This window comes from Hemitrygon akajei, chromosome 7 (assembly GCF_048418815.1).
Source record: "Hemitrygon akajei chromosome 7, sHemAka1.3, whole genome shotgun sequence".
NCBI classification, from domain to species: domain Eukaryota; kingdom Metazoa; phylum Chordata; class Chondrichthyes; order Myliobatiformes; family Dasyatidae; genus Hemitrygon; species Hemitrygon akajei.
Genome location: NC_133130.1, coordinates 98,809,686 through 98,833,967, shown reverse-complemented (window position 1 = coordinate 98,833,967; position 24,282 = coordinate 98,809,686). Strand labels below are relative to the sequence as shown.

Below are 24,282 nucleotides of genomic sequence, written 5' to 3'. Positions count from 1 at the left end.
TTCTGGGTCTTTGAGGCCAGTATTCTGCTGAAAGAGAGGTTTACCCATCACAGTGACGGTTTCCCTTGGTATCTTGCTTGAGTACCCGTGCAGCCATGTGGCATTGCCAAACCTGGCAGGTTAGTTCATGTGGAAAGCTAAGAGTAAGAAAGAAGACTACAGACTTGGGAGCAGTATTGGGTCATCTGGCCTATTGAGTCTGCCCTGCCATATAATCATGGCTGATTTATTATCCCTCTCAAGCCCATTCTCCTGCCTTCTCCCTGTAACCTTTGATGTCCTCATCAAGAACTTACCAGCCTCCACTTTAAATTCCTCCTCATCTCTGTTCTAAAGGGACATTTTTCCTATTTTGAGGTTATCCTTTGGTCTTAGACCGCCCCCCCCCCTCCCCCACCGCCCCGCTACAGGAAACCTCCTCTCCACATCCACTCTATCTAGGCCTTTCAATGTTCAGTATGTTTCAATGAGATCCCTCTTTGTTCTTCTAAATTCCAGCAAGTACAGGCCCAGAACCTTCAAACACTCATTGCTGAGAAGTTTCTAACATGAAATGGAGCACTGATATGTAAGTATTACATGCTAAGTACTGGAACTGATGGGGAAATGGAAAGTCCAAGAATGCAGGCATGAAGGTCAACAAAGGGAATGGTTTTGGTCCAAGCCACATAGGCAAAAAAATATTGTCACATATACTGAGACACAGTGGAAAAACTTGTCTTGCATAGCATTCTTACAGATCAATTAATTACAACAAAGCATCGAGGTAGTACAAGGTAAAACAACAGAATGCAGACTGAAGAGTTTTAGTTGGAGAGTGTAGTGGAGGTAGCCGATAAGGAGTGTAACACTTACCCACAAAGGCTGGTATATGTCTAGGGGAAAAGGAGATCCAGCCACACACCAACCCACCTCCCGTACACGCAGGTGCTGTGAGAATCGAGTTTATGCCTCGTGCCGCTCACCGTATCAACTTCACACCAAATACCGTTATGAAATACACTTTAAAGAATTTACTAACATTAACTAAAGAAGTATTAGGCAATATATATATACAAGGAAAGAAAAAAACAAAAGGTGCCAACTTATCAAAGTTCAGTCAGTGTAGTGCACATCGTAGGAGCTCAATCAACGAATCATCCAACAGCCACGTCGTCACCCCTGGGACCACCCGGTGGTCTTACGAACCGTCCAGCGCCAGTTGCGGTGGTCCTACGAGCCGTCCAGCGCCCGTCCACCTTCCTCGTCCATCTCTCCTCCCGACTCTCCTCACACCCCAAGCCCGCGCAACCCCTCCCCCAAGTTCCCAGCCTCACAAAACACAATAACATTCCCCATTGATTAACAAATGAATACAATTACCATATCAGCCATTCTAAAGCAAAACAACGGTGAGAGAAACTTTTAACAGACAAAGAAGCATTCCTACTCATAACAAACCAAAGAAGCCCTTTTTAGTAACATACACAGGACATTGTACAGGAGCAAGATCATTACACATGGGTTGTGAGAGTCCATGTTATTTTCCTAAGGAGCCATTCAATAGTCTTATTTACAGAGGGATAGTAATTGCCCTTGAGCCTAGTGGGACATGCTTTCAGGCTTTTGTATCTTCTGCTTGGTGGAAGGGGAGGGGGAGAGTCAATGGCCGGGTGGGGTGGGCTCTTTGCTTAAGCTGGTTGCTTTTCTGAGGGAGCGAGATGAGTAGATAATCTTCGGAGGGCAAGCTGGTTCCCATATTGTGCCGAGCTGTGGTCACAACCTTCTGCAGTTGTCTCTGATGCCTCTGGGTGGGAAGCTTTCTTTGGTGATGGTCAAAGGCCACATGCCAGGTTTCTTTAGCCTCCTGTGAAATTAGAGGTGCCAGAGCTCTTCCTTGGACGTGGCTTCAATGTGGTTGGAACAGGACAGATTATTTGTGATGTTAATTCTCAGGAACCTGAAACTCTCCACACTCTCGACCTCGCACCATTGATGTAAAGAGGAGCATGTGCACCCCCTCCTTTCTGAGGTCAATGACCAGCACTTCTGTGTCGCTGACATTGAGAAAGCTTGTTGTCCTGACATCACATCGCTAGCCTCTCTATCTCCTTTCTGTACTCTAAATCGTCATTACTTGTGATTGGCCCACTCTGGTGGTACGATAAACTTGCATGTGGACTTGGAGCATGAAACTGCTCATGTAGACAGTGTGGAGGGGATCGAGTTGGGGGCTGAGGACATAGTAACCATTGCGAAGGTGTTGCTGCCCATCCTTGCTGGAGGGAAGTCAAAGATCCAGTTGCAAAGCAGTCTCGGGTCAAGGAGTTTGGAGATGAGTTTGCTTTGAATTATAGAATATAGGTAGATAGTGTAGAGTAGGTGTCTTTACCCATCTAGATGCTCTCAAAAATGAGTACAGGGCCAGGGAGATGGTGTCCACTATAGGCCTTTTTTGTTGGTTGTCAGATTGCAATAGGTCAAGGTTGTCTGGAAGACTGGAGTTGCTGTGTCCCATTATCAGCCTCTTGAAGCACTTCATGATGGATGTCAGCCAATGGGCAGTAGTCACTAAGGCACGTTACTTTGTTTTTCTTCCTTTTTCTAAAAGTTCAATGTACAATAATTATCAACCTTGAGATATGTCTCCGTACAGGCAGCCATAAAACAAAGAAATCCAAAAGAACCCATTAAAAAAAAGCACTCGGTGTGCAGAGGGGAAAAATCACAAATTGTGCAAACAATAAGCGCAAGCCAATAGTGTTTTAAACTGGAGTGCAGACCATCCACAGACCCTTAGTTTGGTGTGGAGTCAGGAAACCCTTGCAGAGCGATGAGCTGAATTGGCCATCATTCGTCTCGGGCCCCGACACTGCGACTCTTTCAATCGGGCCTGGCGTCTAAATCATCATCCAATCATCGGGTTCAGTCACCTCGATACGCTCTGTACCTCGCTGTCTCGATTTGGCCTGGCGCTGAAATTGTTGTCCAGGAGAAGTGATTAACGAAGTATTTAGTTGTTTTCTTGCCAGAGGTCGCTGAGATTCACCAGAACCATCTCAAGCTAGAATCTGAAGTTCTGAGATGATGGTTGTCTTCTCCAAGCAGGGAGAGTCGGTAAATACTTTGCCAGCCGATCCGTGCTGAGCCAGCGCAAAATTTACAATGTGCATGGGGCCTCTTGGGACCTATCAGCGGGCTGCAGTCATCGCGAGCAGTCACTCGTTTTGGGGAGAGCCAGCACGAGGTTTTAAAAAGTGAGTGGGCCTTTGGGGACTTCTGGGCAGTCTTCAGTCATTGGGATTTATTAGGCAATTTGCGATGGCTAACAAAGAGAAGTTAGACTTAACGGGAACGACCATTGTGTGAGTGGACCAGTGTTAGAGTGGAGGGTTTGAGGCTTCTGCTCGAGGGTTAGGCTCCTTGCTCCTACCACCAGGCAGGAGGTACAGAAGCTGTAGGTCCAATCCACCAGGTTGAGGAACATCTATTACCCCACAACCATCAAGCTCCTGAACCAGAGGGGAAAACTTCACTCGCTGCAACATTGAAATATTCCCACAACCTATGGACTCGCTTTCAAGAGCTCTTTATCTTAAGTTGTTGATATTTATCGTTATTATTTCTTTTGTTTTCTATTTGCACAGTTTGTGCATTTTGCACTCTGGTGGAACGCCCAAGTCGATAGTCTTTCACGGGTTAAGGGCATTATTCCACAATGGATTTATTGAGTGTGCTTGTGAGTAAATGACTCTCAGGTTGTAAGTGGTGACATATATGTAGTTCGATAATAAATTTATTTTGAAATGTGTTTTACAGCAGCAGTACAGTGTAGTCCATAAATTCAAGAAACTGTAACACAAAATAAGTGAATGGTGGTGACTGTGGGTTCAATGTGCTGGAATCTGTCAGTGTAGGCGGTGACATTCCAGTCCTCTTCAGAACATGCATGGAATACATTAAGTTCACAGGAAAAGTATGTGCTGTTGTCTGCTTTAGCATGCAATCCCTGCCACAACCGATGTATAGTTTGGGACTTGATTTTTGAACTCGTATTGTCTCTTGATGTCCCTGATAGCTTGAAGGAAACATTGTCTTGATTTCTAGTAAAGGTCAGATCATCTTATTTGAAAGGTGCCTTGTGTAGCTAGATCCTGGACTTCCTGTCAGATTGCCATCGGGTGGTAAGAGTGGGCTCCCTCACCTCTGCCCCTCTAACCCTCAACACAGGAACCCCTCAAGGGTGTGTCCTAAGCCCCCTCCTTTACTCTCTGTATACCCATCACCGTGTCACCACCCACAGCTCCGATCTGCTAATTAAATTTACATTGATTGGCCCAATCTCAAATAATAACGAGGCAGCCTACAAAGAAATCATCACCCTGACACAGTAGTTTCAAGAAAACAACTTCTCCCTCAATGTCGCAAAACAAAGGAGCTGGTTGTGGACGAGCTCCTTGTGGAGGAATGGAGACAGGCTAACCCCTATAGACATCAATGGATCTAGGGTTGAGAGGGTGAACAGCTTTAAGTTCCTTGGCATACTCATCACCGAGGATCTCACGTGGTCTGTACATACCAGCTGTGTGGTGAAAAAGCACAACAGCGCCTCTTTCACCTCAGATGGTTGAAGAAGTTTGGTATGGGTCCCCAAATCCTAAGGACTTTCTACAGGGGCACGATTGAGAGCATCCCGACTGGCTGCATCACTGCCTGGTATGGGAACTGTTCCTCCCTCAATCGCAGGACTCTGCAGAGAGTGGTGCAGACAGCCCAGCACATCTGCAGATGTGAACTTCCCACTATTCAGGGCATTTCCAAAGACAGGTGTGAAAAACAGCCCAAAGGATCATTGGGGACCTGAGTCACCCCAACGACAAACTGTTCCAGCTGCTACCATCCGGGAAGCAGTACCGTAGCATAAAAGCTGGGATCAACAGGCTCCAGGACAGCTTCATCCACCAGGCCATCAGAATGATAGTTGTATTTCTATGTTATATTGACTGTCCTCGTGTAGGTACTATTCATTATAAATAACTATAAATTGCACATTTAGACAGAGACATAACAGAGATTTCTACTCCATGTATATGAAGGATGCAAGTAATAAAGTCAGTTCAATGCCTAGACTTCTGTAGGGAGTGGATCTCCTGGTTTATCCATGGTTTCCAGTTTTGCAGCACCTAGATTGTCCTCTTTGGTACACAATCCTCCGCACGCTTACTGAGAAAGCCTGGGATGCTGTTACACAATCCTCCGCACGCTTACTGAGAAAGCCTGGGATGCTGTTACACAATCCTCTGCACGCTTACTGAGAAAGCCTGGGATGCTGTTACACAATCCTCCGCACTGTTACACAATCCTCCGCACGCTTACTGAGAAAGCCTGGGATGCTGTTACACAATCCTCCGCACGCTTACTGAGAAAGCCTGGGATGCTGTTACACAATCCTCCGCACGCTTACTGAGAAAGCCTGGGATGCTGTTACACAATCCTCCGCACGCTTACTGAGAAAGCCTGGGATGCTGTTACACAATCCTCCGCACGCTTACTGAGAAAGCCTGGGATGCTGTTACACAATCCTCCGCACGCTTACTGAGAAAGCCTGGGATGCTGTTACACAATCCTCCGCACGCTTACTGAGAAAGCCTGGGATGCTGTTACACAATCCTCCGCACGCTTACTGAGAAAGCCTGGGATGCTGTTACACAATCCTCCGCACTGTTACACAATCCTCCGCACGCTTACTGAGAAAGCCTGGGATGCTGTTACACAATCCTCCGCACGCTTACTGAGAAAGCCTGGGATGCTGTTACACAATCCTCCGCACTGGTACACAATCCTCCGCACGCTTACTGAGAAAGCCTGGGATGCTGTTACACAATCCTCCGCACGCTTACTGAGAAAGCCTGGGATGCTGTTACACAATCCTCCGCACTGTTACACAATCCTCCGCACGCTTACTGAGAAAGCCTGGGATGCTGGTACACAATCCTCCACATGCTTACTGAGAAAGCCTGGGATGCTGTTACACAATCCTCCGCACGCTTACTGAGAAAGCCTGGGATGCTGTTACACAATCCTCCGCACGCTTACTGAGAAAGCCTGGGATGCTGTTATCACTCAGGCAGCTGCGGAGTCGTTACTGACTCAGAGCAGCACTGTGCTACTTTCTGTAGTGGGCCTTCCTGTTTCAGTTTCTGTTTGTGTGCTGGCGGAGGAGCTGATTTACCCAGGGGGGGGGGGGGGGCAGTCCGTGTCTTTGATGGTTGGGACTCTGGTGGAACGGGAGACACGCTGGTAGTGTTTTTGGTAATACACTGTTGAATTTGGCCTGGTTATCATCAGCAGTGAAGAGAGCTTAGGATTTCCTGTTTAAAGACCGTTGACCAAAGAGCACAGTGCTTTGAGTGCAGGCTTCACGTCTGCCTGTGGTGGATGCAGACTGTCGTCAGGATAGTTGATCTTAGACAGGAAGTACGGACAACTGTTAGATATTCCAGGCTGGCAGAGCAAGGACTCAGCAGGATAGTCACATCTGGGCACCACGTTGATTAGGAGGCAAACCCCTCTGTTAGCCTGAGGACACTGTATGGTCCATTAGGTGAATTACGAAGCCCTGGGTTGTACGGCTCAGTCGGGTGAAGTGGCTGGAAGCCATGTTTTGAAGAGACGTAGCACCCAGTTCTCTCTGGTTGTTCAGTCTCACTGTTCTATGTTGTTCTCGATGCCCCCAACTCCTAAGGACTTTCTATAGGGGCACAATTGAGAGCATCCTGACTGGCTGCATCACTGCCTGGTATGGGAACTGTACCTCCCTCAATCGCAGGACTCTGCAGAGAGTGGTGTGGACAGCCCAGTGCATCTGTAGTTGTGAACTTCCCACTATTCGGGACATTTACAGGTGTGTAAAAAGGGCCTGAAGGATCAATGGGGACCTGAGTCACCACAACCACAATCTATTCCAGCTGCTACCATCCGGGAAACGGTACCGCAGCATAAAGGCCAGGACCAACAGGCCCCGGGGACAGCTTCTTCCACCAGGCCATCAGACTGATTAATTCATGCTGACACAACTGTATTTCTATGTTCTATTGACTATCCTGTTGTACATACTAATTATAAATTACTGTAACTGCACATTTAGACAGACGTAACTTAAAGATTTTTACTCATGCATACGAAGGCTGTAAGTAATCAACCAGTTCGACATGTAGCCCCATCATCAAGGACCCCCCCATCCAGGCCATGCTGCCATCGGGCAGGAGGTACAGATAGATAGATAGATACTTTATTCATCCCCATGGGGAAATTCAACTTTTTTCCAATGTCCCATACACTTGTTGTAGCAAAACTAATTACATACAATACTTAACTCAATAAGAAAATATGATATGCATCTAAATCACTATCTCAAAAAGCATTAATAATAGCTTTTAAAAAGTTCTTAAGTCCTGGCGGTAGAATTGTAAAGCCTAATGGCATTGGGGAGTATTGACCTCTTCATCCTGTCTGAGGAGCATTGCATCGATAGTAACCTGTCGCTGAAACTGCTTCTCTGTCTCTGGATGGTGCTATGTAGAGGATGTTCAGAGTTTTCCATAATTGACCGTAGCCTACTCAGCGCCCTTCGCTCAGCTACCGATGTTAAACTCTCCAGTACTTTGCCCACGACAGAGCCCGCCTTCCTTACCAGCTTATTAAGACGTGAGGCGTCCCTCTTCTTAATGCTTCCTCCCCAACACGCCACCACAAAGAAGAGGGCGCTCTCCACAACTGACCTATAGAACATCTTCAGCATCTCACTACAGACATTGAATGACGCCAACCTTCTAAGGAAGTACAGTCGACTCTGTGCCTTCCTGCACAAGGCATCTGTGTTGGCAGTCCAGTCTAGCTTCTCGTCTAACTGTACTCCCAGATACTTGTAGGTCTTAACCTGCTCCACACATTCTCCATTAATGATCACTGGCTCCATATGAGGCCTAGATCTCCTAAAGTCCACCACCATCTCCTTGGTTTTGGTGATATTGAGACGCAGGTAGTTTGAGTTGCACCATATCACAAAGTCCTGTATCAGTTTCCTATACTCCTCCTCCTGTCCATTCCTGACACACCCCACTATGGCCGTGTCATCAGCGAACTTCTGCACATGGCAGGACTCCGAGTTATATTGGAAGTCTGATGTGTACAGGGTGAACAGGACCGGAGAGAGTACGGTTCCCTGCGGCGCTCCTGTGCTACTGACCACCGTGTCAGACCTACAGTCTCCCAACCGGGTCCCAACATCACCAAGTTTAGGAACTGTTATTACCTTCAACCATCAGGCTCCTGAACCAGAGTGGATAACTTCACTCACCTCAACACTGACATGACTCTTTCAAGGACTCCATAACTCAATATTATTTATATACTTTTTAAATTATTTACACATTGGTTGTCAGCCTTCGTTGTTTATAGTTTGTCATAAATACTGTATTTTGTGGTAAATGCTTGTAAGAAAATGAATCAAGGTAGGATTTGGCAACGTATACCGTACTTTGGTAACAAGGTTACTTTGAGTGTTAGTGCTGCTTTGGTTGTCAACACTGTTCGCTTACGAAGCAGACGGTTGGTGTTTCAAAGTGCATGCCTTGTTGCGTCAGCCTTCAAGCATTCTACCGCCTGATAACTTGGCGTGTTCTGACCCGTCACAGTGCCTGCAGAATGGGGCTGTTGTGCCTTCAACACCAAGCACTGCTCTTCACCCGAGTGTGTAAGGGTCTGGAACAGCTCGAGTGGGTGGTAATCTACCTGATCATCACTTCCCTTCCCCCACCCCACGTATTTAAATCTACAGTGCGGACAACTTCAAACAGTGAGCTACCACTCCGTGTTATAAGAGAATTGAAAACTTTGTTGAATTTTGGAACTGCTCTGTCTATACACACAGCCAGTTAATCTGATGTCCCGTCCCACCCACCCCCCCCCCACCCCAGCTCAACCCCATTCTCTCCACTCAACCTATCTTCCAGTGCCACACTTGTAAAGGTGTAGATTTCAAGATGCAGCACAGTAACAAGGCCTTATCATGCCCCCTTCGAGCTCTCCTAAGTCCTTTCTTTAGCTTCTTCCTGGCTACCCTATATTTCTCATAAGCCCCTTTTACTTCCTGCTTCTTATATCTAACATATGCTTTTTTCCTCTTGATGAGTTGCCTCACGTGTTTCGTCAGCCACGGTTCCCTTTTCCTACCATTTTTCCCTTGCCTCAGTGGGACAAACCTATCCTGAACCCAGCTCAAGCGGTCCCTAAACTTCTCCCACATTACTCCTGTGCTTTCCCCTTTGAACATCTGTTTCCAATTTACTCTCACTAATTCCTGCCTCATCCCTTGAAAGTTAGCCCTTCCCCAGTTAAGCATTTTACCATTTTGTCTGATTTTATCCCTTTCCATAGTTATGCTGAAGCTAAGGGAGTTGTGGTCACTCTCACCAAAATGTTCCCCCACCAAGAGGTCTGTCACCTGACCAGGTTCATTACCCAGTACTAGATCCAGTATAGCCTCTCCTCTCGTCGGCTGGTCCACATACTGTGTCAGGAATCCTAACAAATTCAGCCCCATCTATCCCCCTTGCACTCAAGAGGTGCCAGTCAATATGAGGGAAGTTGAAATCACCCATAACTACAATCCTGTATTTCGTGCACCATTCTAAAATCTCCCTACTTATCTGCTCCTCGGTGTTCCGAGGGCTATTTGGGAGCCTATAGACCTATTTCTGACTTCCACCCACACCGACTCCGTGGACACTCCCTCTGCAGCATCCTCCATTTCTATAGCCGTGATACTATCCCTGACCAGCAATGCCACTCCCCCCTTTTCTACCTCCCATCCTATTCCTTTTAAAACACCTGAACCCCAGGACCTGCATCATCCAATCCTGCCCTTCCTCCAACCAAGTTTCAGTAATGGCCACAACATCATAGTTCCACGTACTGATCCATGCTCTAAGTTCATCCTCCTTGTTCCTAATACTCCTAGCATTGAAATAGACACATTTCAACCCCTTTAACTGGCTACAATTATGTTCTGTCCCCTGCCTGTCCTTCCTCATCAACTCAGAACTCTTAGCATCATGCCCTTGTCCTTCTACCTTAATCCCTGCACTCACATTCTGATTCCCACCCCCTTGCCAAACTAGTTTAAACCCTCCCCAACAGCCCTATCAAACCTGCCCGCCAGGATATTGGTCCCCCTGGGATCCAAGTGCAACCCATCCTTTTTGTACAGGTCACACCCACCCCAAAAGAGGTCCCAATGATCCAGAAATCTGAATCCCTGCCCCCTGCTCCAATCCCTCAGCCACGCATTTATCCTTCACCTCATTCTATTCCTATTCTCACTGTCGCGTGACACAGGCAGTAATCCTGAGATTACTACCTTTGAGGTCCTGCTTTTCAACTTCCTTCCTAACTCTCTGTCAGGACCTCTTCCCTTTTCCTACCTATGTCATTGGTACCAATATGCGCCACAACCTCTGGCTGTTCACCCTCCCACCGCAGGATATCTTGGACACGATCAGAAACATCCCAGACCCTGACACTGGGAGGCAAACTACCATCCGAGTTTCTTTCCTGTGTCCACAGAATCGCCTGTCTGAACCCCTGACTATAGAGTCCCCTATCACTACTGCTTTCCTCTTCTTTTCCCTACCCTTCTGAGCCTCAGGGCCAGACTCTGTGCCAGAGGCGTGGCCACTGTCACTTCCCCCAGGTAGGCTGTTTTCCCCCCCCCCCCCCCCAACAGTACTCAAACAGGAGTACTTATTGTCAAGGGGTACAGCCACAGGGGTACTTCCTGACTCTTCCCCTTCCCTCTCCTGACTGTGACCCATTTCTCTGTCCTGGAGTGACCACCTGTCTGTAACTCCTCTCTATCACCTCCTCACTCTCCCTGACCAGATGAAGGTCATCGAGCTGCATCTCCAGTTCCCTAACATGGTCCCTTAGGAGTTGCATCTCGATGCACCGGGTGCAGATGTGGCCATCCGGGACGCCGGGAGACTCCAGGACCTGCCACACCTGACACCGACCACAGAAAACTGGCCTCACACACATACTACCTCCTTTTGCAATCAACAACTGCCTCGCTTCGTCCCATTACCGCCGAAGCCCGTTGAGCCAAAGCCTTTTCACTCTGATGCCTCTGACTCCGCTGCCCGCTCACAATGCTGCCTGCTGGATATGATTGCCTTCTTTTTAAACTGTTTGCGCTCAACTGATTGATGTCACGCGCCTGCGCAGTCTGGCCTCTCTCTTCCCCCGAGAACTCAAAATGTCTTCCCGCTGGAAATCCTTAGGTGCTCTCCCGCTGCCACCTTGTTCCGAACCAGTTCACTGTGCTTTCTCTTCAGATCGAATAAATCTTTCGCCTTTTACTAAAGATTTCCGTGGAGAGGAACACTCAGAGTCTCAGACAATTTTTTTCACAATTCCTTATGTGAAAAGCAGATGTGATTTACTGTTCACCTGCATGGTGCTTCTTAGATTTGAGTGTGGAATGAAGTGTCTTGACTCACTTGTGGACATTCCACACACCTTGGGGTTTGTCCAAAGCTGGTTGCTCTTCCAGTACAAGAAGTGAACGAACCTTCTCGACGTGTTACAGGCTGCGTAGGTGTATGTTAAGGCGTTGGTCAGACTGCTGTGAGGGGTATTGTGAGCAGTTTGTTTGATGGCTCTGGTCCTGTCCTCACTGGAGTTTAGAAGAATGAGTGGGGATCTCTTTGAAACCTATCAGATATTGAAAGGCCTAGAATCTAGGTCATGGAGAGTCTCCATGACCTGGACTTGAACTAGAGGACATAGCCACAAAATACAAGGATGTCTCTTTAGAACAGAGAGGAGAAGGAATTTCTTTAGCCAGAGGGTGATGAATCTGAAGAATTCATTAACCCTATCCTTGTTATATGTGGGGGATATGTTCCTTGCAGTCAACGCATAATGTGAATGATTATTTAAATGGAGAAAATAGGGATGCGTTCCAGAGGGCTTCCTAAGTATGTTTTATCTGTAATTTATTCACATTTTCATACCAATATGACACAAAAGCAGTACCACAAGGCAACATTCATATTATATTTCATCTTAAGGTATTATTCAATGGAATAAATCATTAAGTTAACATACTAGGGTGTACAGTACTCACCAATAGTGGCAGGTGTGTTCGCTCTGGGAGATGAGTGGTTGTTGTGGTGTCAGGCAGCTTTACATGGATAAGGTGGATGGTTGTGATTGTCGGGAACATATCAAGCACAGCAAGGGGTGAAGGAAGACTCTCAGAACTGCCGGCAGCCGGAGATGACACCGGTTTGAAGAAAGTGGTGAGGGTTGTTTGCTTGGCAGCACTTGGTTTTTCAGCATAAATTTGCTTGTAGGGAAGAAGGGTTGACGGCAGGGGACAACTGAAGTGCTGACTCCGTTCTAAACTTGGGTCCATGTCCTCGCCATTTGTGCCAAGTGTTCCGACTTCCACCAATCCCTCACCGTTGGCAAATCCCGAGATTTTCAAAATCGTCTGTTGCTTGCAGCATCTGAGAGATAATTTGCCGTTTAAAAAAAAATGCCTTGAATGTGGATTACACCTCCGTTGAGTGGTTGAATCAGTGATGTTGTGTTAGGCGGCAGGAAACGCACTGTTATGTGAGGATGAATACTGTCCAAATGCTTAGGATGGGCTGCCGCATTGTCAAGCAACAGAACTTTAAAGGCAAGATTCTGTTCCCAGCAGCAGCGCCCCAGAGCTGTATTATCTTCACCTGATAATCTCCAACTTTTTTTCAAGTGTTAAAGCGGTTCTCTGCCGCACGGCTGATGGCCCAGGACATGACATCAGATGCTTAGGGGGCATAGTTAAATATTTCAAGCACAAAATCGCTGCACCGTAGGTAAAACCAGCAAAAGTTTCAGAGCGCAAGATTGCACACCCACACCTTGCCAAAACCAATGCGAGACTGGCAGGAGTGAGATTGTGAGGAGTGTGCACCTGACTTGTATTGGCGGGAAAGCAGTGCTCCTCGCATAACAGTTTTGGACGCATATAAGGAGACGTTGGTAGAAATAGGTTCCTCGCATAACTGTGAGTCCGTATTGTCTGAAGACGCATATAACGAGGATAGGGTGTACTACAAAGGGCAGTGGAGGTCAAGTCATTATGCATATTTAAAGCAAAAGCTGATAGGTTCTTGATTGGTAAAGTGTCAAAGTTAATGGGAAGAAGGCAGGAGAATGGGGTTGAGAGGGAAAATAATCAGCCATGATGGAGCAGACTTGATGGGTCAAATGGCCGTGTTTTTGCCTGTATCTTATGGTCTTAGGGGTTACATTGAAGCTTGCTGTGGCCAAAGCAAGTATTTCATGGCAGTGCCCTGTCTAAAGCCCTTCTGACACTGGACATTGAGGAGCTAGTTCCTGTGTACAATAAAACATTACTGAAAGCATTAACTGTGTCATAAGAATGAAAGAGATGTGGCTTATTCTTGTAATTTTTAATTATGGGTAAGGGAGGGGGTATAGAGGGTGCATGTGATTGCTGAAAGTGGATGATCAGCAGATATTGCAGGTAAAATCTCTGCATCCCAGGCTGAACGATGGAGTTTTGTTCTGTAGGAGAGTGAAGGGTTAAACCCCGCAGGAAGGAAAGAGGATCTGAGGTCAGGTCAGAGCAGCCATGAGTTTACTGAAGGGGGTTAGGTACGAGGGGCCAAATGGCCTCCGCTCGCACCTGGTCTGAGTGTTGCCAGCATTTCCCATTTTGGGCTGAGAGTGTGGGCTGGTGTAATGGGTGACACATACCGTTCATATAAACTGTTGGACATTATTCACAAACACTGTCTTTCAGTTGTGTTCACTTCAGGAGCCGGCATCTGATGTAGTGACGTCAGTGTAAGGTGACTGCTTTTGCTTTGTTGGGCCATGGCTTTTGTTAAGCACATAAAAGTAATCTGGTGTTTTATTCACAAAATGCTACACTAGCACGTCAAGATGGCCCAATAGGAAGGCAGCTGACTGGCACATTCCAGGCTACAGGCTGAGGGACTCGCTGAAACTCACTGCAGGGGTTCGAGGAAGGACGACAGTGTAGGGTTCATCCACTACAGGAAAGAGAGGGGCCAGGTCGGTGAGGAAGCCCCACAATTAATGTAATAGTGAAACAGCCCAGAGGATCACATGAGTGGCAACAGTCCTATTGGTTTTAATGAATGGAATTGAACACTCCGTAACACATTGACTGTGAATGTAACAATGAAAAGGTATTGCATCGTGTATGCTTGTAATTTTTCATTACAAGGAGTTTATTTTGATCAAAAGGATTCTAATTTACACTTTCCCCCTGAGTATCACGTTCTGATCTTGGTTTTGTTCTCCATAACATACGACACACTAGGGAAAAAAACCACTGGAAGTTCAGTCACTAACAAGAGAAAATCTGCAGACGCTGGAAACCCGAGCAACAGACACAAAACGCTGGAGGAACTCAGCAGGACAGGCAGCATCTGTGGAAAAGTGTACAGTCAATGTTTCGGGCCGAGACCCTTCGGCAGGAGTGGAGGGAAAAAGATGTCAGAGTTAGAAGGGGGGAGGGGAGAATAAACGCAAGGTGAGAGGTGATGGGGGGAAGTTGGTGAAAGGTAAAGGGCTGGAGAAGGGGCAATCTGATGGGACAGGACAGAAGGCCGTGGGAGGAGGAAGGGAAGGGGAGTACCGGAGGGAGGCGAGCGGATGGGAACGGGGAGCAGTGAAGTTCAGGCGGCGCCTGCTCGCCCCGCCCCTCATTTACATACCAGAATGCTTTGCGCCAATGCGCAAGAATAATAATTCCTCTTTTGGTTTGTTCGCGTTTGTACAAAAACCTTTTACTGCTCTGAGAAGTTTTGTTAAAGCGATGTTTCTCTGTTGTGATTCTGGTGACAAATGTAGCGGGTCGCATTTACTTTGGAGGGGTAGGGGGTGTGTGGGGAGAGAATGGCGAAGGCTGGGTGTCAGTTCACTCTGGTTTCTCTTCAGATCGAATAAATCTTTCGCCTTTTACTAAAGATTTCCGTGGAGAGGAACACTCAGAGTCTTAGACAATTTTTTGTTGCCCTGCGCAAGCGGGGCTTGTTTCTAACTAAAAATAGATAGTGGATCTTCGTTTGCCGTTTCATTCATTGGAATTGAACCTTAGTAGGTTGGATGGATGAGGAATGAGGTGTCTTGACTGTTGTGGACACTCCAAACACTTTGGGGTCTACCCGAAGCTTGTTGTTCTTCCAGCGCAAGAACTGAACGAATCTTTCTGACGTGGTACCACTTTTTAAAGAAAAGACAAGCTGTTCATGAACTATCCTAGGGATGAAAGAATTAACAGATGAGAAGTGTTGATGTCATTCTTCTAAATGAGTGGAACTCTCATTGAAACCTATCGGATATTGAAAATCTCAGAATCTTCATCATGGAGAGTCTCCACAACCTGGACTTGAACTAGAGGACATAGCCTCAGAATACAAAGATGTCCCTTTAGGACAGAGATGAAAAGGAATTTCTTTAGCCAGAGGATGAAGAATCACTAAATCACTACAATGGGATGTGGAGACCAAGTCATTGGGTATATTTAAAGCAAAAGTTGATTGATTCAAGAATTGGTAAAGTGTCAAAGTTTATGGGGAGAAGGCAGGAGAATGGGGTTGAGAGGGGAAATAATCAGCCATGATGGAGCAGACTTGATGGGTCAAATGGCCGTGTTTTTGCCTGTGTCTTATGGTCTTAGGGGTTACATTGAAGCTTGCTGTGGCCAAAGCAAGTATTTCATGGCAGTGCCCTGTCTAAAGCCCTCCTGACACTGGACATTGAGGAGCTAGTTCCTGTGTACAATAAAACATTACTGAAAGCATTAACTGTGTCATGTAAGAATGAAAGAGGTTGTGTGGCTTATTCTTGTATTTTTTATTCTGGGTAAGGGAGGGTGGGATAAAGGATGAATGTGATTGCTGAAAGTGGATGATCAGCAGATATTGCAGGTAAAATCTCTGCATCCCAGGCTGAACGATGGAGTTTTGGTCTCCAGGAGTGTGAAGGGTTATGCCGAGCCAGAAGGAAAGAGAGCTGAGGTCAGGTCAGAGCAGCCATGAGTTTACTGAAGGGGGTCAGGCACGAGGGGCCAAATGGCCTCTGCTTGCACCTGGTCTGAGTGTTGCCACCATTTCCCATTTTGGGCTGAGAGTGTGGGCTGGTGTAATGGGTGACACATACCGTTCATATAAACTGTTGGACATTATTCACAAACACTGTCTTTGAGTTGTGTTTACTTTAGGAGCCGGCATCTGATGTAGTGATGTCAGTGTAAGGTGACTGCTTTTGCTTTATTGGTAATGGAAGTAAAGGGCCGTGGCTTCTGTAAAGCACATAAAATTAATCTTGTGTGCTTTATTCACAAAATCCTACACTAGTACGTCAAGGAGGCCCAAGAGAAATGCTGCCGACTGGCACATTCCAGGCTACGGGCTGAGCAATTCGGTTGAAACCTGGTGCAGCCACTACGAGGACGACAGTGTAGGGTTCATCCACTACAGGAAAGAGAGGGGCCAGGTCAGTGAGGAAGCCCCACAATTAATGTAATAGTGAAACACCCCAGAGGATCACATGAGTGGCAACAGTCCTATTGGTTTTAATGAATGGAATTGAACACTCTGTAACACATTGACTGTGAATGTAACAATGAAAAGGTATTGCACAGTTTTTTCTTGTAATTTTTATTATAAATGAAATGAAATTTTTCATTCCACTTATTCAGAAAGTCAGAAGGCATTCTATTCAGGGAAGTTTGGCCAGGTGGATTCAGAATTGGCTTGCCTGCAGAAAGCAGAGGGTCGTGGTGGAGACAGTACATTTGGATTGGAGGGTTGTGACTAGTGGTGTCTCACAAGGATTGGTTCTGGGACCTCTACTTTTCGTTATTTTTATTAACGACCTGGATGTGGGGGTAGAAGAGTGGGTTGACAAGTTTGCAGACGACAAAGGTTGGTGGTGTTGTGGATAGTGTAGAGGATTGTCGATTGCAGAGAGACATTGATAGGATGCAGAAATGGGCTGAGAAGTGGCAGATGGAGTTCAACCCAGAGAAAGTAAAATGGCAGAGTTTTTTACAAAGTAAATGGCAGGATACTTGGTAGTGTGGAGGAGCAGAGGGATCTGGGGGTACGTGTCCTCAGTTCCCTGAAAGTTGCCTCACAGGTAGATAGGGTAGTTAAGAAAGCTTATGGGGTGCTAGCTTTCATAAGTCGAGGGATAGAGTTTAAGAGACGCGATATAATGCTCTATAAAACTCTTGTTAGGCCATACTTGGAGTACTGTGTCCAGTTCTGGTCGCCTCACTATAAGAAGGATGTGGAAGCATTGGAAAGGGGTACAGAGGAGATTTACTAGGATGCTGCCTGGTTTAGAGAGTATGGATTATGATCAGAGATTAAGGGAGCTAGGGCTTTACTCTTTGGAGAGAAGGAGGGTGAGAGGAGACATGATAGAGGTGTATAAGATATTAAGAGGAATAGACAGAGTGGACAGCCAGCGCCTCTTCCCCAGGGCACTTCTGCTAAATACAAGAGGACATGGCTTTAAGGTAAGGGGTGTGAAGTTCAAAGGGGATATTAAAGGAAGGTTTTTCACTCAGAGTGGTTGGTGCATGGAATGCACTGCCTGAGTCAGTGGGGGAGGCAGATACACTAGTGAAATTTAAGAGACTACTAGACAGGTATATGGAGGAATTTAAGATTGGGAGTTATATAGGAGGCAGGGTTTAAGAATCAGCACAACACTGTGGGCCGAAGGGCCTGTACTGCGCTGTACTATTCTATGTTCTATGTAAATATAGTTTATTTTGATTTTTAAAAAAATCTAATTTACAGTATCTGCACTTTCCCCCTGAGTATCACGTTCTGATCTTGGTTTTGTTCTCCATAACATACGACACACTAGGGAAAAAAACCACTGGAAGTTCAGTCACTAACAAGAGAAAATCTGCAGACGCTGGAAACCCGAGCAACAGACACAAAACGCTGGAGGAACTCAGCAGGACAGGCAGCATCTGTGGAAAAGTGTACAGTCAATGTTTTGGGCCGAGACCCTTCGGCAGGAGTGGAGGGAAAAAGATGTCAGAGTTAGAAGGGGGGAGGGGAGAATAAACGCAAGGTGAGAGGTGATGGGGGGAAGTTGGTGAAAGGTAAAGGGCTGGAGAAGGGGCAATCTGATGGGACAGGACAGAAGGCCGTGGGAGGAGGAAGGGAAGGGGAGTACCGGAGGGAGGCGAGCGGATGGGAACGGGGAGCAGTGAAGTTCAGGCGGCGCCTGCTCGCCCCGCCCCTCATTTACATACCAGAATGCTTTGCGCCAATGCGCAAGAATAATAATTCCTCTTTTGGTTTGTTCGCGTTTGTACAAAAACCTTTTACTGCTCTGAGAAGTTTTGTTAAAGCGATGTTTCTCTGTTGTGATTCTGGTGACAAATGTAGCGGGTCGCATTTACTTTGGAGGGGTAGGGGGTGTGTGGGGAGAGAATGGCGAAGGCTGGGTGTCAGTTCACTCTGGTTTCTCTTCAGATCGAATAAATCTTTCGCCTTTTACTAAAGATTTCCGTGGAGAGGAACACTCAGAGTCTTAGACAATTTTTTGTTGCCCTGCGCAAGCGGGGCTTGTTTCTCACCAAAAATAGATGCTATATTCTGGATGACGTATGCCCGCAAATGTTTATTGCCCGTTCACGTGATCCCTCACTGCCATACCGGGCCGTAAATACTCCTGCCAGAGAAGGCGACTCCTCTCCTGTGAGTCTGCGGTCACACCAGCCTCCGGTGTATATAACGGTGAGACCCGGTGGAGATTAGGAGACCTTTCCGCCGAGCACAGAACAAGTGGGATCTCCCATTTTAATTCCTCTTCCCATTCTCATTTGCCCATCCACGGCCTCCTCCACTGTCATGAGATCACACTCAGGTTGGAGAAACAGCACCTTATGTTCCATTTGGGCAGCCTCCAACCTGATGCATGAATACCCCGGGGACGCACACCGAGACCGACATCCGGTGTTGCTGGCAGATCAGCAACTCAGTCAAAGACGCTCTTTGGTCGGCCCGAAACTTGATGGTTTACCAGCACACGGAGATGTCCGTGGGGGAATGCTGCCGACTGGCACACTCTCGGCTGCAGGAGTACGTGCTGAGGGACGCACTCCAACTCGGTGCAGCCACCGCAAGGGCCCGGTGGGGAAGGACCACAGTCTAGGGTCCTTCTCCCGTGGGAGTTGAGGGGTGGGGGGGTTGGGGGTATACCCCCTGAATGTAAATATGAAAGAACAGAGTGCCACGTGGGTGGCAAAACATTAGAACTTTGAAAATGTAAAGACAGTGATGGTACCAACTGTAAAGAATTGAAAGTCTTTGAATGGTTATTGTATATAATTTTATTTTGGAATAAAGTATATTTTGTTTAATTTTTAAAAATGAATATCGATTTCTCAAATTTTCAGTAATGCCCTCAACCCCCTTCACGATTCCCTATTCCCTCTCTCACCTTATCTCCTTGCCCACCCACCGCCTCCCTCTGGCGCTCCTCCCCCCCCCCCCCCCTTTTTCTTTCTTCCTGGGTCTTCTGTATCTATCACCAATGAACTTCCCAGCTCTTTCCTTATGAAGGGTTTCGGCCCGAAACGTCGTCACTACCTCCTCCCATAGATGCTGTCTGGCCTGCTGAGTTCTGCCAGCATTTTTTGTTTTTATTTATTCCCAGCTCTTTACTTCATTCCTCCCCCTCCTGGTTTCACCTGTGTGTTTCTCTCTCCCCTCCCCCCACCTTTTAAATCTGCTCCAACTTTTTTTCCCACCAGTCCTGCCGAAGGGTTTTGGCCCAAAATGCCAACTGTACATTTTTCCATAGATGCTGCCTGGCCTGCAGCATTTTGTGTATGTTACCCAACATACGTCTTTGGAATGTGGGAGTTAACCCGCAGAGCCATGGGGAGATTGGTACTAATTTCTTACAGACAACGGCGGTAATAGAACTCAAGTGTTGATAAAGTCTATTTAGATATATGCAAAGTGAATGGCTGTGAAGAGCTGACTGATCTACTACTAGTGTGGCACCCTGGCCCCCCCTCACGGGCATCAGGAGATCTCTGTGTAAAGCCCGATCCCTGGAGGAGAAGTAACAGCCGTTGTCTCTTGGTTATTCAAGCAACACACAAAATGCTGGTGGAACACAGCAGGCCAGGCAGCATCTATAGGGAGAAGCACTGATGACGTTTCAGGCCGAGGCCCTTCGTCAGGACTAACTGAAAGGAAAGATAGTAGGAAATTTGAAAGTAGGAGGGGGAGGGGAAAATGCGAAATGATAGGAGAAGACCGGAGGGGGTGGGATGAAGCTTAGAGCCAGAAAGGTGATTGGCAAAAGGGATACAGAGCTAGAGAAGGGAAAGGATCATGGGACAAGAGGCCTAGGGAGAAAGAAAGGGGGACGGGAGCACCAGAGGGAGAGGGAGATGGGCAGAGAGAGAAAAAAGGAGGGGAAATTTTTTTTTATCAGGAATGGGGTAAGAAGGGGAGGAGGGGCATTAACGGAAGTTAGAGAAGTCAGTGTTCATGCCATCAGGTTGGAGGCTACCCAGCCGGTATATAAGGTGTTGTTCCTCCAACCTGAGTGTGGATTCATCTTGACAGTAGAGGAGGCCATAGATAGACATATCAGAATGGGACTGGGACGTGGAATTAAAATGTGTGGCCACTGGGAGATCCTACTTTCTCTGGCGGACAGAGCGTAGGTGTTCAGCGAAACGGCCTCCCAGTCTGCGTCGGGTCTCACCAATATATAAAAGGCCACACCGGGAGCACTGGACGCAGTATACCACACCAGCCAACTCACAGGTGAAGTGTCGCCTCACCTGGAAGGACTGTCTGGGGCCCTGAATGGTGGTGAGGGAGGAAGTGTAAGGGCAGGTGTAGCACTTGTTCCGTTTACAAGGATAAGTGCCAGGAGGGAGATCGGTGGGAAGGGATGGGGGGGGACGAGTTGACAAGGGAGTCGCGTAGGGAGCGATCCCTGCGGAAAGCAGAAGTGGGGGGGGGGGAGGGAAAGATATGCTTGGTAGTGGGATCCTGTTGGAGGTGGCAGAAGTTAGAGAATTATACGTTGGATGGAATATGTTGGAGAATTACGTATAATTACGTACATTTCGTGTGTGTTGGTTGAATTTCCAGCATCTGCAGATTTCCTCGTGTTTGTCTCTTGGTTGTTGGAAGTTCACAAAGCTCCCGAACGTGGGGAATTAGAGGCCGAGCTGGAGTTATCCGACTTTGGTCTCTGCTCCACCTTCGAAGGATAGCAACAGCTATGGATAAGGCTGGGATGTCCTGGCAACAGACCAGCATGAGCAAAGACTGGTGGCTGCCCCAGGGTCAGCGAGTTGTCGGTGTTTTCCAGAGTTGGAGCTTTAGCTGGCAGGAAGACTAGGGTCCGATAGCCCCCCGGGTGGGAGGTGAGGACTGGGTTGTTCTGCCGAGCGTTATGGGCGTGCTCTTGTTGATGCTGGAATGTGCAGTGATGCGGTTGGACCCCACCCAGCACACCCCGGGTTTGTTGTTTCTTAATGCAAGTGACGCATCTCAGTGTTTAATTGTAGATGTGATAAATAAGCTTGAATCTGAACTTCATTCCAATGACGTCACAAATATGTGAGGAGGTGTAGAAAGATGCACACAATTGTTTGTTTCCTCTTAACAGTTGTGGCTCTGTAAAAAGACCAGTTACAGTTCTCCAGTCCTTACTCCTTCTCCACACCTTCCTAAACATGGCAACACACACAAAATGCTGGTGGAACACAGCAGGCCAGGCAGCATCTATAGGGAGAAGTGCTGTCGACGTTTTGGGCCGAGACCCTTCGTCAGGACTAACTGAAAGGAAAGATAGTAGGAAATTTGAAAGTAGGAAGGGGAGGGGAAAATGCAAAATGATAGGAGAAGACTGGAGGGGGTGGGGTGAAGCTAAGAGCTGGAAAGATGATTGGCGAAAGTGATACAGAACTGGAGAAGGGAAAAGATCATGGGACGGGAGGCCTCAGGAGAAAGAAAGGGGGAGGGAAGCATCAGAGGGAGATGGAGAACAAGCAGAGTGATGGGCAGAGAGAAAAAAGGGAGGGGAAAAATATATATCAGGGATGGGGTAAGAAGGGGAGGAGGGTCATTAACGGAAGTTAGAGAAGTCAATATTCATGCCATCAAGTTGGAGGCTACCCAGCTGGTATATAAGGTGTTGTTCCTCCAACCTGAGTGTGGCTTCATCTTGACAGTAGAGGAGGCCATGGATAGACATATCAGAATGGGAATGGGACGTGGAATTAAAATGTGTGGCCACTGGGAGATCCTACTTTCTCTGGCGGACAGAGCGTAGGTGTTCAGCGAAACGGTCTCCCAGTCTGCGCCAGGTCTCACCGATATATAAAAGGCCAGCCATATATCCTAAACATGATTTTTTTTTGTATTTGGGAAGCAAGTACTGAATCCCCCATTCCACTGCTAAGATGAGCAGGATTAGTGGTTTCGATGAGAATAAGCTACTTGGGTAACAGTGGGTTTTTGTTTTGATGGCAAAGTTTAGATGACTTTACCAAAATGGCGTGGTTGCATGACAATTAGCATATCACTTTACAGTGATAAGGGTTCCATTTCTGCCGTTTTCTGTAAGAAATTTGTACCTATCTCCCCATGGCTCTGCAGGTTGGCTCCCACATTCCAAAGATGTATGAAACTGTCTGATTTCCTTGACTGTGTAAGTCTGGGGAATGCTCACTCTGGTCCCGCCAAACCCATGAGATTGAGACTGCCCTCCCACCCCAAACCCCGGTCTGTGTGGAATTTGCTACCCTGTACAACTTGGTGCATGCGATTAAAGGGATTCCATTTATGAATCTTAAGTAAAGAAAGGAAAAAACATAAAGGGTCCATTAAACAGTCAAACGGGCACGGGTTGGAGCTCAACTCTTCCGAAAGTCACACACATCCACCGATCCTCAGATGGCCCCGGCACCATCGAATCACGGTCCCCACCGGGTCGAGTCCTACGACCGGTTTGCTACAGTGTCGTCTCTCTCCATCTCCTGCCGACCCAGGACCCAGCTCACATTCCAAAGCACTGGTTATCTCTAACCATAACACAGAAAGCATCACGTGATGCAGAAAGACCACCGCGTGAGCAGTGAAACCCTTCCCAGGGTGTTACGGGTGAGTGAGATGAGGGCATGCGATGTCAGTGCCGGAAGTGTGGTGACACTTGCTCCCTGCCCAGCACAATCGTCGCTGAAACAACTCATTTCACTGTTTTACTGTCCATGTGATAAATAAAGGTAATCTTTATCTCTGGAGTCAGAAAGAGGCCCTTCAGCCCACTGAGTCTGTGCTGGAAATTGAGCACCTGTTAATCCAGCGTACGTCTTGTTTTATTCCCCACACTTTCCCCATCAACTGCCTGCAGGTCCAGGCCATCTTCTGGGTGTGGGCAGAGGCAAGATTTGATTTTTAAACACATTTTCCTTTCACATTATGCTGAGAGCTCTTTCCCTGAGGTCAGGCAGCCATTGATGCCTCGGCTTGTCAGCTTCAGAGGCCTGGAGTCGATCCTGACCCTCAGTGCTTGATCCTTCATCCTGTGCACCCGGGCTTGATGGAAGAATGGGTGAGGGAGGAGTGACTGAACACTTTATGCCCTTAGTTTAGGAGAGATTTGGTAGAGGTATATAAAATTGTGATGGGTGTAGATGAGATGAATACAAGCAGGCTTTTTCCCTGAGGTTGGGTGAGACTGGAAGCAGAGGTCATGGGTTAAGGGTGAAAGATGAAATGTTTGAGGGGAACATGAGAAACCTGGAGAGAGTGGAGCCAGCTGCCAGTGGAAGTGACGCACGTGGGTTTGATCGCAACATTCAAGAGAAGTTTGGAAAGGTACAGGTGGCCCCCGTTTTTCGAACGTTCACTTTACGACAGCTCGCTGTTACAAAAGACCTACATTAGTACCTGATTTTGCTAACCAAAGAGGATTTTTGCTTTTACGAAAAAAAAGACGCCCACTTTATACGTTTGTTTACCCCAAGAAAGACTACCATGATTGTGAAGCCTTGTGCGGGCAGTTGTGTGCGTAGGCCTGTACGAGTGCTTGCGTGTAAGTGCTGATTTCAGCTCACTGTCTTCCAGATTTTGATAAGTGAAAGTACACTGTGATACAATATTTCTATTTTATATAGGCTGTGTA

The 24,282-nt window shown here is 47.2% G+C and overlaps 1 protein-coding gene and 3 non-coding genes across 4 annotated transcripts in view; all 4 read left to right on the top strand.

Annotated features, from left to right (window-relative positions):
* The window catches only part of snx5 (sorting nexin 5), a 67,936-nt gene that overhangs the window by 11,955 nt on the left and 31,699 nt on the right, over positions 1 to 24,282 (top strand). The gene's annotated exons all lie outside the window — the stretch shown is intronic.
* LOC140731302 (U5 spliceosomal RNA) lies at positions 11,353 to 11,467 on the top strand. Its single transcript, XR_012099778.1, has one exon. It is a non-coding gene; the product is annotated as a U5 spliceosomal RNA (small nuclear RNA).
* Positions 15,005 to 15,118, top strand: LOC140731296 (U5 spliceosomal RNA). The gene has a single exon (XR_012099773.1). It is a non-coding gene; the product is annotated as a U5 spliceosomal RNA (small nuclear RNA).
* Positions 18,571 to 18,684, top strand: LOC140731295 (U5 spliceosomal RNA). The gene has a single exon (XR_012099772.1). It is a non-coding gene; the product is annotated as a U5 spliceosomal RNA (small nuclear RNA).